We start from the raw sequence: 13387 nt of genomic DNA on the forward strand, positions 1-13387 counted from the left end.
TAAATAAATAAATAAATAAATAAATAAATAAATAAATAAATAAATAAAACTTCCTTAAGTTAGCAAAAGAACGTATAGGAGCATTAGCATATAGCCGTACACAGTGTACTGAAATAATGATGACCTCGTCTCAATGTACTCATACATTTATTTACTCGCTGGGAACGTGCGGTGATTTTTTCGGTTGTGTTTACAGCAACAGGTGGCTAATGATGGAACGTATGGCGAGCAAAGAGCATCATACGTCGTATGAAGTCGGTAAATAATAATTTTCATGCCAATTAAGTGACATTTTTTCATTTCCCGAGGCCAACCTGTTTATTTGTTGTCACGTGACCGTAAGCGTGGCACGGCCGTGTTCTTTCCTGAAAATTACGGCGGCAATCAGTGACAATTAAGCGAACCTTATCTTTGTGCTCGCCTGCCCGCTCATCAAATGTGAAATTACACAAACAAGCAATGTTTTATGTAGCTGCACGCGTGCAGAAATGTCTTGAAACAAGCCGCTTGGATTTTTTGCAACGTTTCCATGATCTACTTCATATGCGTGCAGAGCATAAACGAGGCTGCTAGGACACAGGTGGAGGTCCACGTTTCCCGCTTTGCCCCGGTTTCACTTAATTTGACTTGGCCCATTCGCTCCTTGCTAGCTCACAGTGGGATTTCGGCAATTAGCGTAGCTCGCCATCCATCAATCTCACACACACACACACAAAACAATGAAAACACACCTTCGTCGCCAGTTCTTCACTTCTCCCAACAGCCTTGGTGTTGGAGCTATATCGCGCTTTCATGGTGTGTGTGGTGCCTCTAATTAGTTGCCCCCCCCCCCAAGCCAGATGTGGCTCCTATTGTTTGGTTGTCAGGAGACATTCGAGGTAGCAGGTTTTTGATAAACTCTGTGCAACAGTCCCCAGGAATTCTTGGACTACACTGTCAAGAATTTCACAAAATAAAATAATATTAAGTTTAAAGTGGTAATGTTAAATGGGTAAAAAATATATATATTTTTTCGAGATATTCAGTAAGATTGGGGGGAAAAAGTGGAGTTTTAGAATTTTTTTTAGAATTTTAGAAATTAAATTTCATGTTTTTGAAAGTGATCACATTAAGATAATTTAAAATATATTTTTTAGATTTAAATTAATTCATTCAAGTAGTTCTATATATTTTCGATAAAGTCAGATATTTTCATTAAAGTTTTTCAATTTTACAAGAATAAAAATGTTTTCAAAATAAAAAAAAAACATATTTTATAGATAAAAAACACTATACTTTCCAGGTTGAAGTCATACTCTCACGATAAACTTTTGAGTTTACATACAACATATACTTCCTGAACACATTTGAAAAGTAAACAGTCAGCGCTATGTGTGTGTGTGAAGGGTCAATCGCCCAATTATAGGCTAAGCATCATAACTTGATCAAAATAGTGTCCAAAGTTTGTTTACTTGCCTCCCAGCACTCCTTCATTAAGGCGCGCGAGTCATTAAAGTCCGTGCCGGTGCTCGTTATAGGAAGATCCCTGGCAATTAACTGCGGCCAAAATGCTTTTCTACCAACGGCTGTTAAAAGCGCTCTCCTGTCCATATTTCACTCAAACGAGAGTACGCCCGGCGTAGCTGAGTGGAGTATAAAGGTTGGCAAATTAAAAAGCCACCTGTAATTGCCGAGGTTATATTGCTCATCTGCATGATTAAATGGCGAGCGTGTATGATTAATAACTCGAGGACGGAAGTGGGAAATATCTAGTTTGGGGCTTAAGGGGGATGGGCTGACAGTCACTCAAATATTAGCTTTTTTTTGCTGCCCTAGCAAAGATAGATAGATAGATAGATAGATAGATAGATAGATAGATAGATAGATAGATAGATAGATAGATAGATAGATAGATAGATAGATAGATAGATAGATAGATAGATAGATAGATAGATAGATAGATAGATAGATAAGCATTAGCATTAAGCTAGCAGGCTGAAAGGTTTCACACTGTGTTAGCCGTAGCATTAAGCTAGCAGGCCGAAAGGCTTAGCCGTGTGGTTGTTTTAAAATGTAAAAGTAATAAAAATGTTTGTGTATTATGAGCATTATGAGATATTTTAATGATGTTTTTTTTAAATGACAATACCCCTGAAATCTATTTTCTGATGCCGCTCATAGTCGCTCACCGTGTTACATTCTGACTCCGCCAAACTGATTAGTTGACTCAAGCTATTAGAGTTTCCCCCAAACGCAAACACACAGGACATTCGCACTCTTTATTTTTAGAGTTGATTATCATCCCGATTCCTTTGTTGTCATTTCCCGTCCCAGAAGATGCTGTAAATGTCACGGCAACGACACGGTGTTTGCCACGTCGGGAAGTGTCAATCACGGCTCCCGCGAGGTTTTGCCTGAGCGCAACCTCGACGCAACGAGGCGCTCGGTGGAAAACGAACACGACGCCGCTTGTGTTTATTGTCGTCAAATTATTTTTTATTCCCCCCTGTGTGGAGCTGACCTGCTTATTGACTTTTATCTTGCTTTCAACACCCAGCCGTGCTGTCGCTTGGAAAGTTTGGACTTGTAATGCGTCTTTCAATTTATTTTGTGAGAGAATTGCAAATAAAGCTGTTGGTGGGGCAGCCATGCGACGCGATGGAGAATCTATACACGCTTTGGTGACTATAGGATGCAATTTAAAAATCAGGCATCAATTTGATGTATGGAATATTTTCTTTATTCGGGGTTATTTCTTAACAGAGCAAACAAGTGCCCTTAAAATGATATTCTGTTGTCAGTCCAAAAAAAATAAAAAATCAAACCCATATAGAGTGTAAAATTAATCCGACACAATCAAAGTAAATTCAAAGCGCCACTGCAATTTTCTGTCCCCCTGCTGACGATGTCATTCTTTTGTTTTGTAATAAATGAACAATGCGTCGTCAGCCGCTGAAAATTCCTCATTATCAAAGCGAGTGATAAACAAGCTGCGGATGACATGCTTGAAAATCACCCATCAGATGATAAAAGCCAACCACATCAAAATGTCACGTGACCAAAACGATTTAAAACTCCTTTTTTTGGGGGGGGGGGGCTGCAGTTTTCCACGGCCTCCCGCGACTAGCCAAGCTGTCAGGGCTGTTCGTGTTTTTCTTGCCAGGGCAGAGTTGGACCAGATCCGGTCAGCCTCAGGGGCCTCGTTCGCTCCTCCGCTGCGGCCCCTGCAAACATGCTCTGCCCCCGCACAACTGTTGTCTAAATTCTGACTTTGAGGTTTCAGAAGCATTTGAGCATCTTAGTAGTTGTTGTGGGAGCTTGTTGCACAATCTCCTCCACTTTGTCAACAAAGACTTTACGCTGCTTCCAAATTGGCACTGAAATGAAAACTTGGTTCGCTGGACAATTTCCCAAAATACCAATCAGCACTTTTAAGACGTGAGACCCGTCAAAAATAAGTTTCACAGCAAAGATCTGAAGCGATGCCAATCTCCGGCGTGATAATCTGCCAGGTTGAACCTCCAGACGTCCTTCCCCCCCTCTCCATCCCCCCCTCCCCTCCCCCTCCAGCCCCGGCCCGACATCGCTTTGGCAACCGGCGTTGATGGAAAACATCTGCGAGAGTCGCCGTGTTTGTCTGCGGTCGCGCTCGATATAGAAACTTTGCTTTCAAGTGACGTTTTTAATTATTTTTGGAAGCCAAGCGTAGCTTTCCAGTCAAAATAGGAATATTGAAACAACATGTCGAACGTTTCACAGGATGAAAGCTGTCGCCGCCGATGTTATCAATCACCCGGCGAGAAAAAGGCCTTACAATTATTATATTTACTCACTTTTCAAAATGTCAAAAGAAAACCGAACATCGGGAAAATCATTCGGCAGGTGCGTCAAAGAAGCATCTCATTCCAGGTCGCCATAGAAATCAAGAAGCGGAGCCAGTAATTGGTAGTTGTGGCTAATGAGGACAAAGCTGTCAAGCAAACGGAGGCGAGTGAGCAATGCAAGGCCAGTAATGATTATTATTTACAATGCCCCGGACGCAATGCTATTCTTTTGCCCACTAGGGAAGAAAATGGAATTTTTTTTAGCAGGGAGCACTCATGAAAGTGTTTATTCAAACCAAAGTCTAAAGAAAATAAGCACATATAAATGTTATTGCTAACAAAAACAGCAGCACCTAGCGAACAATCTTTTTTACTGCTTTAGTTGTACGAAACACATTGAGATAAGAAATATGCTGGGTAAATAAAATTGCCTTGCCTTTATATTTTATATATTTGATTTATTTTTCTAGAAATTCTCACACATTGGCGCTTCCGCCATATTTCCAATCGCCAAACACTTTTTTCCACGGCCGCAATCGGCGTGACGGTCGTCGGCAAACAACGTTATCAACCATCTCGGCAGCTTTTCTAATACCCGCTGTAATCCCGTCATTTCATCCGCCCGGGTTAGCCTGAGCCGGCAGCATATCTTCCCGCCTGTCTCGGCTCCTCGGCGTGAGAGATTGGATCCCCCCCCTTCCCCCGACACCCTTGGCGCGCACGCTGATCTCTCCCCGGATCTCCATACGGGTGTAAATGTTGTGGTCTGAGCAGATGATGTATCGGGTCCAAGGTGGGAGCCATTCCCAGTTGCGAATAATAACTTGTTCTCGCTCAAGTGGAATCCCGCACAGCAAGTTGTAACAAAGACGAGCAGCCCGCTGGCATTTTCCCCCGGACTATAATAAAACCACAAAATGTGAGATTATGGCATGGCGGAGAAGTTTCACCCTTAGCGTGAATGAAACATGTTGCACTTTGACGGACTCCATCGGGAAGAAAATGATTTTTTAAGTAGGCTATTTATGGCGACGATATGGCCTGGGTTTGATTATAATAAAATGTCCATTAGCTATCATGAGCACAGTTTGGGGCGGGAGGGGCGAAGGGGGGGTCCGACATCTGAGCGAGCATTATTTTCCTCACTGATACGCTTCTTGAGGAGTAATCAAGAAATATGTCTGTTTTTATTGCGCCTCTGTGAGACACTTATGTTTAGAGTGAGGATAAAAAAAAGCAAGAACATGGTGTAAAATGATATTATGGGCCATTAGGTGGGGGGCTTGAGCAGTAAGAGAGGGCTGGGGGGAAGGGCATGGGGGGGTCTTAATGGGGCCGCGGCATATTGTCTGTGATCTGCTCTTTCACTTCTGGCCGATTGAATCGTCTCCACGGCTGGCACTCCATCTCCTGGGGAAGCGAGGCAGACAAGGTGATTCTGGCTGAAGACATCACTCTGTCAAAGCCGCCAGATAAGAGTGCGGGAAATTGGAGAGCGGGGAGCGTCGCAAATGTATAGAAGAGAAAAAAAAAAAATAACTACAGCTAGTTTGTAGCGCCGAGATGTTTTCATTCCCGGATGGAAATGTTCTTATTTATAACGTCGCATCGGGAAGCTTCTCGAGCCAAAGCAAAATTAAACTCGGCTTGATTTATAGGAATTTCTGGCTCTGAACAGAAGTGCGAGTCCGGCCCTCCAAACAGCTTCTTTTTCGGGTGGTTTCCCGCCAGGAATTCAAGGGGGCGCGAGTTGACATCATGATTCTTCCCACTGGACCAGTTTGCGCTTGACATGTTGTATATACGAAAAAGCCCGCGAGCGCGCTGTCGAGAAAATATATTGCTTGTGTGTGAGGGGCAGGGGGGCTCCCAAGAAGGCTTTTACCCGAGGTGGTTCTAAACTGAAAACTGCTAAAGATGTCCATATATTTGTCAAGTCTATTTCATATCGTGCCAATTCACATTAGACGTTATTCCAAGGCACTCTACGCATCTCGGCGGTCAAGGATCTCACTCCTCGAAGGGAAACTTAACCTCACATTAGTGAGCGACAGAGGCGAAGAAAAAGTCCCTCTAAGAAAGAAACCTTGACGACAATTGGTTCTGTCGAGCGACATTTAACCACAGCTGGTTGAGTTGAAATGAAGAAATGGAGCAGTGACCACCGAGGCGAGGCGTTTGTATTTATATCGCGGCACATTTTTATACAAAAGGCAACTCAATGCACAAAAAAAACCAAACACCTGAAAGTATTTCCAAACAAACAGCTGCAAACATTCAAAGGCAAAGCAAGAAGAAGCTGGCTAAGAATGTACACTGTTATTAAACACATTTGCAATCAAAAGATTTAAATTAGAGGGTAGATGTGATTAAAAAAAATCAAGTACCGTATTTTCCAGACTATAAGTCGCACCTAAAAACCTAAAATTCTCTCAAAAGCCGACAGTGCGCCTTATAGTCCAGTGCGCCTTATATATGGACCAAATTCCTAAATTTAAACTGGCCCAAAGCATTGTGTCATGAAATCAATCACTATAAATCATGAATCAAAAAGACTATGGATCATTATTTTGTGATTATAAAGTAATTTGTTGCGTCTGAAGTTGAACTAAAAAAGATAAAATGGAGAATTATTTGATTTGGATTAAAAATCTGACATGATGCATTAATGGTGCGCCTTATAGTCTGGTGCGCCTTATATAAGGACAAAGTTTTAAAATGGGCCATTCACTGAAGGTGCGCCTTATAGTCCGGAAAATCCGGGACAAAAAAGGTATCATAATTGAAATCGCAAATTGGCAGGAAATTTCCCCGATTAAATATCTTGACATTTTCCATTAAATCTTTCTCAAAATTGGAAACTTTATGTTCCCAGTTTAATATGTTTAAACCACCTTTTTTAATTCAGTGATACAAGTGTAGTGTTTGTTTTTCTATCACAATTTACGATCCCTTCACCAATGAGTCATTTCCGGATCGTAAGCTTTTTCACTACCATAATCAAGGTGGTTAGGTTGTTCCCTTCGCTTTCACCTCCATCCCCTCGACCAGCCTCCGCTCTTGCTGGTAGAATAGTCGAGGCATTGTGCCGAGCCGAGCGGCGAGAGTTTATCTGCACTCCTGCACAGACAGACAGCACGGGGGCCGGGGCGAGTAATCTGAACCGAGCAGGCAAAGAATTCCAGGCATCCTGAATAGAACCAGATGTGAGCTTTTGTTCGCGACGTGTGGTGATTTGCTTTTTTTTTTTTCCCTGGTTGCACACAAGACACAGAGTCATGCGTAGACGTGCCCCCGCTCGGTGCATGCTCGCCCGGCTTTCATAACACCGGCGCGGCATCTGATAAGAGTTGGGTCAGGCAGCCGCGCTGCCTGCTATTTGTTTGCGTAACGTGCAACATTTGGGCAGCTCGTTTTTCCATCCTTTTTCGAAGATTATCATTCAGATTGACGAGATTATACCCCTCGGCAAACGTGGCCAAACAGTGATTAACATCAGATGTCACGCCCGAATTTACTTAGTTGTCCAGTCACGGCTACAACTCTTGTAAACTTTGTTTTTGTGCGCTAGTGTGGAAGATGGCTCTTTGTTTGGATTTTTTTTATATGCTAGGTCACACTCATATGAACATTTTTGGACTTTAGGGCTTACAGTGATCCCTCGCTACTTCGCGTTTCGTTTATCGCGGCTTCACTACATCGTGTATTTTTTTTAAAAATTAAAAAAACATTTAAAAGTCAAAATAAAACTTTTAAATTGAGGAAACGTGTCTAACTTTTAGGACAATGTAGTATTGCTCCAAATGTTCGTTTACATTCCTTTAGAAGTCCGTTTTCGCGTGTTAGCATGATCGCGAATTAGCATCTTTCCGCTAACCCGTTAGCCTGCCCGGTACTTCTTGTTGGTGACTGTACTTCGCGGATTTCACTTATCGCGGGTGGTTTTTGGAACCAATTATCCGCGATAAACGAGGGATTACTGTATTTCTAAACATTACTAAGTTACCAATTGTCCTTAATAACGACCAAGATATGATAGCAAAAGAAAAAACAGGCATTAAAAGAAGGTTCAGCAGTATGTGACCATCAAATAACAAGGACAACACTTAACAAAGCCTTTTTCATATTATAAAGAGACTGGAGGAGTTGAATAGAACATTTGTAGTCGTACAAGTCAAGGCAAGAGTGGCTCATTCAAAGGCACGGCAACGCTTTGACATCCTCGGCGAAGGCGCTGAATGGGGGGAGATTAGCCTACATCGTGTCAATGAGAGAAAATGAGCAAAGTGGCTAATTTACATTCATTGAAATAGCGAATAAGCAACTCTCTTTGGTGACAATTAGACTTGTTGCGTACATAGCCGCTTATGAAGCGCCGCTCTGATTATTAATGAACATTCACGAGTCCGGGTACGCTATAGTTGGATGCACCATCGCATCCCTGTAACAATATATGCAATCGAGCTGTTAATAATTATTCACCAGGGACTTGATTGCGCTCTCATGGAGCGAACGGGAATAACGAAATCAATAAAGTTTGTGTTGCTTGACTGAAACAAAATCCAAACTAGTAACTAGGATAGTGTTGCATGATTTCATATTGTGTATGGATTTTAAAATCATGAATTATAATCACAGTGGAAATTATATTTATTAAATTAATGCGTAATAATATATATTTTTTTGCTAAGTGGGCCTCAGTGTTTGGCTTTAACGAGCGGTTATAGTTTTTTTTTCCATAGATGCTAGTTCTGTTAGCCCATCTATGGCGTTCTTCATTGTGCGTTAGCATTAGGCTAGAATTTCATCAGCTGTCTCGTGGTAGGTTAAGTACACAATGTTCAGTACATCTAATAAATATTTATATAACAAAGAATTAGTTGCACCACTTCATGCCCAAAGCCAGCTGGGGATCGCCTGAACAGGATAAGCGGCATAAAAAAAAATCATATTACAATATGACATTGTTGTGCCCCGCTGTGTTCCTACTAGCCTTGCAACCGCATCGCCGAAGCTTTAACCCAGAGGCTGGCGACAGTGCTGCCAAAATAAACACAAGCTTCCTAATTCCAACGCTCCGTCTTTTGCCCATCAAAGGAAGGGGCGTCCAGCTGGCCCCCGTTGTTTTGCTCCCAGGAATGTGTGACTAAGCGCTTGTCGGGCCCCGTATCGGGCAAATCACCACAGGAAATGTCTGCTTTCAAGTCCCAGCTGAGTGTGTCATTATGCCCTATCTCCCTTGACAGGCTTGGGCACGCCTCTTACATCGCTAATGCTCTGCGTCGCCTTCTTCCAATGCACCGCGAGCCTCGATTAGCATAGCGGACGACGGCGCTAAGCTCCGCCGCTAACTTGCTTGCAGCCTGTTTGCTTGAAAAGCATGGCAGGGCACACGTGGGCTTGGAAAGTGAATTTTGACAATTTTCCTTGTGGAAACTTTGCAGTTTCGATCCTGAATATATGTTGTAGGCCAGAATTTTAGTTGTGATGGAACTCTATATATAAAGCAAAGGGTCAAAAAACAACAACTCATCAATTCTCAGATTAATCGGCAACTGTTTGAATACAATCGAGTCATCGTTTGGAGGCGTGGCTTAAATTGAACTTAAATTTCCCAATTTCTCACTAGCTATGATTTCATAAAATCAGAGACATTTGGAATTGACCAGAAAACAAACCAACCACTGCGACCCATTAGCCGACTTCCTCGTTTTGTAAATTGTTCTCCTTCTTCCTCCTCCTCCCCACTGCCCACATCCAAACTTCCGTTTCCTCTCCTGTGGCGCTGCTGAGCGCCTAGACGTGTTTCATACGGATGTGAAATTAATTGGATCACAGAGTGGAAGCGCACTGGTGTGTGAGGTCGAATTGGCGCTCGCTCCCCGCAAGTTGCCGAGAGTTCCCTGGAAGGCAGCCGATGCAAATCGCACATCTTGGCCGAAGACGTCCACCTGAATACAAATAAGTGCTCCCTCCAGTGTTTCATACAATATACATGCTCAACTTTGGCTGACGTGCCGTCGCCGAGCTTCTTATTGGGTGCGGTTTTCGAATCTGGGTTAGGAAATCCCCAATCGAGGTTATTACACGCGCTAATGCTAATGAGGCCGTTTGCTCCGAATGGAGATGCTAAGCCACGCGCTCTAATAGAGCATCCGAGTTTACAATGAGGAAATCCTAATGACTAAATTCCAGCCTTGTCTACTAAAAGCCGGACAATCTCGATCGCGTACATGCTAATGCGGCCTTTTATGAGATGCGAAAGGCTGGCGGCGAAGTCCTAATGAATGTGAAACTAAGGCTGAACCATTTTGAAAAACAAAGCAAAATATTTTTCGTTCCTTCGGCATTGTGATTGAGATTTAATAAGCAATCATTTTTCTTCAAGGCCCTCTTCCCGTGATGTTGTTTTTCACAAGCAATGAATAAATCTGTATTAAAGGCAAAAATATTAGTAGACAGTTTGTCTGTTATCACTTTGAGTAAATTAAAAGCTTAGTTATTCAAAACTTTACCGTTAAAGTCTGCTAATGCTAACGACAAGTCAGCTATGCTAATGCTAACGACAGAGGAGTGTTAAAAATGCATATTCTTGAGTTTAAAAGTTTTTAAAGAGTGTTGGAGGTGTAAAAAAATTCGATGTTCGATCTGTAAAAGTGAAAATGGAGGCTCTGTCCTTTGTTTTCCAAGGCTCCTCCGCTGTCTGAAGTGTACAAATCTATTTTCTGGCAGTTCCACTTAAAAACACGTGTCAGGCTTTCTTGATGTGGCCTCAACACACTCGCGCGAAATGAAATAGCCAATTTCAGGCTGGTTGAAAACAGACGCCGTCCATCCCCGGAGTCATCAGTGCCAAGTTTGGCTGGCGAGCATCAATGCCACGGACGGCGGGCGCAGGGTGCCGGCTGTTCCAAAACAATTTCAAAAGTGCTCGACTCTCTCGCGCTGGAATCCTGCGAAAATTACCCGCTCGTAGCCCGAGCGGATTCATCATCACGGCCGCATCTTTGCGCTTGGTTTGGTCGTCTTGTTCCCGCTGTCGACTGCTTCTGATGGATGTCCTTCTGGCACTAATGGCGCACCACCAAGGCCTACGTTTGCATTGTTATGACTAAACCCGTCCTGCCTCATTGGGCGCCTCCACCTTGTCTCTTACGCTCCGGATGAGGCGAGCGTCGGAGCGGAATGGCCGGCTGGTGATCAGCATCCCCCGAGCTCCTTCTCATTTGTCTTCATCTCCCCCCTGCCCCGTTCGACTTCGCGCCACAGTGACCAAGCAGTCCTCTGGCGGGGCGGCGGACTCACCTTCAGACGAGGCCGGAGGTTCTCTCGTCACCTTTCATCCTTCCTCATCTTAGCATCATCCTTGAGTGTCTCGTTGCGTTCAACGCGGCTCGGTTTTTACAGTTTCGAGAAGTACTTTTTGGACTTTTATTTAGGAAGACAACAATCTGAAACTTCAGGCCAGTCGTGGAGAACTAAGATGAAATCGGCTGCCTTGTGTGTTGCAACACGAGGGTGGGTGGGTGGGGGGGGCACTTGTCTGTAGAACTTGTTAATTAGCATGAGAGTCTTGAGACTAAAGCCCGTGTTATCTACCCCCCCCTCCCCTCCTCCACATCACTTCCTCTTCCCTCCAGCTCTCCGGAGGGTTGCCTCCGTCGTGCCGATTGCGCCGCCGCCAGGTTTGTGAAGGATGACGCTGCCAGCTGTCTTTTTCATGGACGGCTGCCAAACCTTCTCCCCCGTATCTTCCGTCCGTTGTCATTTCCTCATTCATTCCAATCTTCTTTTTCCTCCTCGCTTCTATCATCAACTAATGTACTCTCAAATCACGTCCCGGGCTAAAAATGTATTTTTAGTTTAGGGAGTTGATGGACTGCTCGTTGGCATGAAGTAGCAAGGTCAGGTATGGGCCGGCGAGCGTCCAGGTCAGCGGGCAGTCTGTGTCGGCCGCGCCAACGCTGCAATCTGTGTGAGCCGCGTCAAGTGCTCAACACACTCTCCCCTCCCTCTTGGCACGCTAGACTTTGTCTTCTCCAGCGGTCCCGCTAAAGGTCAGACAAGTACACAAAAGCAGAAGCCATCCAATTTGAACAATAGGAATCTCGCCGGGGTAAACAACTTCAGGTGGTGTTCTCAGCTACACAAGCGGCGGAGTACGGCGTCTTCGGACACTGACCAAATTTTTGGCAGGGAGTGAAATCCCTTTTGTCTGAATTTGTTTAAGCATGCCTTCTCTGCAGAGCCTGCACTGTTAAGCTCTCCTGCACTTTGTTTGACCCGAGCTGTCGAAGAGGTGTCATAACAAGCCAAGTGGGAAACAGTAAAGCAGACTAAAATTCCTCCAAACAAAAGACGCAATCTGTTATTCTTATTTATTTAGCTCCATCTGGTGCCCAATCAACGGCACGGGGGTTATTTGGGTCCCGCCGGACATTTTGTAGTGGCCCACGGCTAATATTGTATACAAGCTGTTTCACGATGTTACAAAATAACATTTAAAGGGGAAATAGAACCGAGACAGAAGGTATAACAAAAACTAGGTAATAAAGTGTAGCGTCCAAAGCTAACATTAGCATAAGTGTGTTTTTGTTTTTGTTTGGGCACAGCAACAGGTGTAGCTAACACTAGTCTGTTTGATTATTTGTGATGTTTTGGATCATATAAGAGAAGAAGCAAAAAATAAAATCAGGTCAATGCAACAAAGTGGAGACTGCGGAGTATCCTACTGAGTCCAAAGTGTCCAAGCACAGGAACAGGGTATGCTAACATGTCATGTTTTGATTTGTGTCGTTTTAGATTTTTTTGGGGATAGAGGAAACTGACACAGAGGAAGAAAAAAAAAAAACCCGGAGCGTCACAGCAAAGCGGAGACTGTGGAGTACGACGCCGCATCATCCAGAGCTGAGGCTCAGCAACGGGGTAAGCTAACCGTCGCGCGTGTTTATTGTAGTCATTCCCAGCTAGCTTGCGTTTGATAATAGCGAGTGAAAGAAGTCCTCTCCATTAGATTGATCGGATAGAGCTCGCATGGTGCCTCTTCTGCGAAATGTAGCGCATGCCCAAAGAACAACAGGGAGCAAGCGTTTCTCTGATCTTCTGCCTCTCACACAACCATCTGTCTGATGCTGGCCCAACAGCCCACCCGTGCGGCCTAGCATTAGCACTTGCAAATATATACGGTACGTCTCAACCCACACGCTTACTTTGGGAGTTGAGAAGTGAGACCAGATTGGAGCCCGTTATAGTTGTGGGAAGTGTTTTTTTTTTTTTCCGAGAGGTGATGGGCTGCGCTCCACGGCAGACGGAATTCCAAACGGAGATTTGCTCGGCCAGTAAAATGTGTTTGTCTCCTGCAGCGTGATGTCAGAGAGTCAATGGCGCATCTATCATCATTTTCAAGCCGCATTTACACAAGTGACACAATTTGGATGGTTTTGGTTTTTTGCCGCCAAGCAGTACGGCTCCAATGTTTTTGATTTTTAAGCGACACAATATTTCTTGCCCCCACTGACCCTGATTCGGACATATTTTTTCTCCCAAGTGACATAATCCTGATGTTCCTTGCTGCCAGGTGACCC

The 13387-nt window shown here is 43.9% G+C and overlaps 1 protein-coding gene across 2 annotated transcripts in view; it reads left to right on the forward strand.

Annotated features, from left to right (window-relative positions):
• The window catches only part of plxnb2b (plexin b2b), a 105535-nt gene that overhangs the window by 28316 nt on the left and 63832 nt on the right, over positions 1–13387 (forward strand). For both annotated transcript variants that reach the window (XM_049724325.2, XM_049724324.2), the window contains one exon: positions 12606–12728. The gene's annotated coding sequence lies outside the window, so the exon portion shown is untranslated. The remainder of the gene's footprint in view (positions 1–12605; positions 12729–13387) is intronic.

This window comes from Syngnathus scovelli, chromosome 6 (genome assembly GCF_024217435.2).
Source record: "Syngnathus scovelli strain Florida chromosome 6, RoL_Ssco_1.2, whole genome shotgun sequence".
Taxonomy (NCBI): domain Eukaryota; kingdom Metazoa; phylum Chordata; class Actinopteri; order Syngnathiformes; family Syngnathidae; genus Syngnathus; species Syngnathus scovelli.